This window comes from Etheostoma spectabile, unplaced genomic scaffold (assembly GCF_008692095.1).
Source record: "Etheostoma spectabile isolate EspeVRDwgs_2016 unplaced genomic scaffold, UIUC_Espe_1.0 scaffold352, whole genome shotgun sequence".
Taxonomy (NCBI): Eukaryota; Metazoa; Chordata; class Actinopteri; order Perciformes; family Percidae; genus Etheostoma; species Etheostoma spectabile.
Genome location: NW_022605591.1, coordinates 685,230 through 688,830, shown reverse-complemented (window position 1 = coordinate 688,830; position 3,601 = coordinate 685,230). Strand labels below are relative to the sequence as shown.

Genomic DNA, 3,601 nt, shown 5'->3' with positions numbered 1-3,601 from the left:
AGAAAATCTCATTTTCATAAGTCACATACTCCTTGCCAAGCTGGAGACACCAAGAACATTTGGGTGTTCATATTTTCAGATATAAAATTGTTAGTGTTCAGTTACATTAGTACGCAGCAGTACCTTGACTGTGGATCCACAGCTGTTGATTGGAAAAGAGAAGAGAGCCCTGGTGCCATCCATCTCTTTGGGTACACAGTTTCGGTCTACCAGGTTGATTCTAGCAGGAACTCCTTCACTTGTGATGACCAGAGGCAAGTCAGCCACCACAGTTATCCTTCCATCAGCCGAACACACTGTAGAGAAATGAGTTTTAGCACTTGCTAAAACTATGGAGCTCTCATAGCAAAAACAAAGAAAAAGTCCTTACCAATGAGTTCAGTAGCAGAGAACCGACAAGTCTTTACAGTTGACTTTTGGACCTCTAATGTCTGATGGTCCCGAATGAGGAGATCAAAAGTGCCAAAGAAGCCATTCAAAGTAATGTCCTAAAAACACATGCAGCGTTTTGACTAATGTCCATGTATACAAAAGTAAAATCCCATTTAACACAAGTGTTGATGCTTCCAGTTTTCACCTTGTACTTGTAGCCATGAGTGAAGAGCGGCACCTCGAGCAGCAGTCTCTGGCTATTGTTGCTCATGATGTAGCCGTGCTTAGCTGCCAGCTCTGATGTCAGCAGCTCTGAGCCGATACAGATCTCCCACAGGTAGTCAATGGGCCGGTGGTCCAGTTTAAAGCTGATGCCAGACGCCAAACAGACAGCATCAAAGGCTGGAGGAGCTGTAATACAACACAATAGTTTACTCTGCTTCATGCAGAAGTAGGACTGACCAGGTCTAAAAATAAGGGACTTACTTATTACATGTATACTTATCAGTTAACACCATCACTGATGCTACTTAGTAAAAAGGCTCATTTTCAGGCCGAACAGTCAGTGTGTAGTTTATGTCCAGCATGTGCTAAATTGTTGCATTCTTGATGAATTAAAACAGAAAATATGTGGAGTCAAGAGGATGAAGTTCCCATGCGTAGAGCAGCATGAAATCTGAAGGTACAACCAGACAATGCAAAGAACTTTTACCCGCTGCAGAGCACAGGGTCATCAAAAGGTTAGTGTGATGAACCATGAGTGTGGTTTTGTGATGTTGTCGTTGCTTGTATTTTTAAAACTTTAAATTCTTGTCCATTCAAATGAAACGCAGCCAACACGACGTCTTCAGGGACGGTCGAGATAGACAGTGAATGCGCGCTCTTAGAAACTGTTCCTGAAACAAAAGCCATTTAGATTAGTTTCTTCAACTCGGCAAGTGCCTTGTTAGACTTACTGTTTGCAGTGAAAACAGGGCGTGGCAGCAGGGGAGTGGCCAGTGTCCTGTGCACACGCAGTCTTGTGTTAACATGATCCCCATCCAGTGAGATTTGCTCCAAGTAGAGATGAAAGATGTAGAGGTTCCCAGATGCAATGCTCTGTGAAAGAATATAGTCAGGAAATTTATCTGGATCAGAAGTCCTCCACATTTTAAAAACATGTGGAATGAAAAATAACCCAGCCTCCTGACCTTCCTGTATCCTCCTTCAGCCTTATAGGGGATGCTGATCTCAACTGTGGAGTTGTGCTGCTTCACAATATAGCCTCTCTTCTCTGCAACTGACTGCTCCACAAGTTCACCATTGACACCAATGTTGACCTGCATCCTGTTATGACCTGACACCAATGGATGCAGCACCACAGGAGTCTCCCACATAATGTAGCCACTGTTGTCATATGATCCTTTGTCTGTGGGATATTACACCAGTATTAGTTTTGCTGCATGTCAAAAAAGAAAAAAAAAAGCTACAGTATAAGATTGTAATACTGACACATGGAGCAAGCAGCCACCAGGTCAACCATGACTAAAACCCAGCTTTGTCTGGAGAATAGTGTTGCATGGACCACCTCTACTGGAACACCATTCACCTCGGGGGAGAGGGGGCACTCAAATTAAAATCCAGCTTTGTACTAAATGCTTTCCATAACATTCTGGAATTTCAAAAAACATGGACTAGATGCACTAAACTCTGCATCAGTGGTTTACCTCAGTGTTGTATGAGTCAGGTTGTCCATATGGAGTACGAAATACAAGCCTTCCATTTGTCAAGTCAAATACATATCCATGCGTCTTAGCCGTTTTAAGGCTGATGGGCAACAGCTCCTGCTGTTGCTGCTGAAACATCACCTGCCAATCCGCGGTGGCAGAGGCATAGGCCTGAAGAAAACACATTGTTTAAACTGCCATTTAGGTTGTAAACAAGATGACAAATTTCACACATTTCCTAGCAGACATAAACATACCGTTTTGACAACAGCATCCCAGTCACCCTTTTTTGTCCCAATTGGACAAGTCACATCACTCCTCACAGACACCTACAAATAAATCAGGGTTAGTAAACATTGGAAATTGCACATATTTCACATAAGATGCAGCCAAGCTTACTTCCATGTAGTTGACCTCACAGGTGACCTCTCTGGGAGACCAGGGTAGAGAGGGAGAACAGGTCTTGTTCAAAGCATAGGTGACTCTCTTTCCTTTGTGTGTCACAATCAGGTTGAAGTTGAATGTGAACACTTCATCCTCCTGAAACGTCAGTAAGATGTATGAAAATGTGTGTCCCTGAACAAAAGCTACACATTGTGTGCATAAATACTTCAAAACAGTTATGCATGCCATTTGTACGGACCTTGTTGTCAGCGTGGCAGCTGAAGTAAGAGGCTCGGAGCTCCACATGTTCCAATGCAGGGAAAACACCAACACTGTAGCCACACTTTGCTGCATACTGCTTAGTGATGGGGTACACACCTGTCTCATCTGAAAGACACGTCCCTAGTTTTGTCCACTCAAACAATATTTTTCACTCTTTATTCAATGAGTCACTTGGGTTTAATTGGTCAGATTTACTGAAAGTAAAAATCTGCCCGGTCAGTCTTAAGAAATATCTAAATAAGGTTAAATAGCCACTGTAGCCAAATAGTGTGATCACACATGGTTTCTAGTTTGTAATGACGCTGTGCAAGCCTTACCAACAGCCTCAAAGGAAGGTTCATTCCCAGTGTAGAAGAGATCAACAGCTATCATGAAATAACGATCACGACACTCCATATGAAGAACTCCTGCATGAACAAATGGGTTAAAATCAAAATATGTGCTAAGGACTAACATGCATATGTTTAAGCAGATGTTTCCATTCTTACCATTGGGAATAACATGACATTTTGCAGTTGTCCACACAGACAGGAGCAAGGTTAAACTGTTAAGACAAATTCATGTATAAAAAAAACATCTATAAATTGGAACCATAAGGTACACTAATGGCAACCAACAGCTTGTAAATTGCCATGATCCAACACCTTACCTAAGGTAAAACCCAAAAGCCATAGCCACTGATGTTAGCAGTGTCTAAAGCTAGCCTAGCTGCTAGCAAACTACCCCTGCGAACCAACAAAGCTAAAGTGAACCACTTGCTTGCTTGCTTCTCTATCCTGGCCTAACTGGCACTATGGGCTGCTGTCTGCTACACACCAGCTTTTATAAGTCAGTTTCTCTACCCATGAAGTTTAAAG

At 42.5% G+C, this 3,601-nt stretch overlaps 1 pseudogene; it reads right to left on the bottom strand.

Moving 5' to 3' along the window:
* Positions 1–3,601, bottom strand: part of LOC116686311 (uncharacterized) — a 114,164-nt pseudogene that overhangs the window by 12,469 nt on the left and 98,094 nt on the right.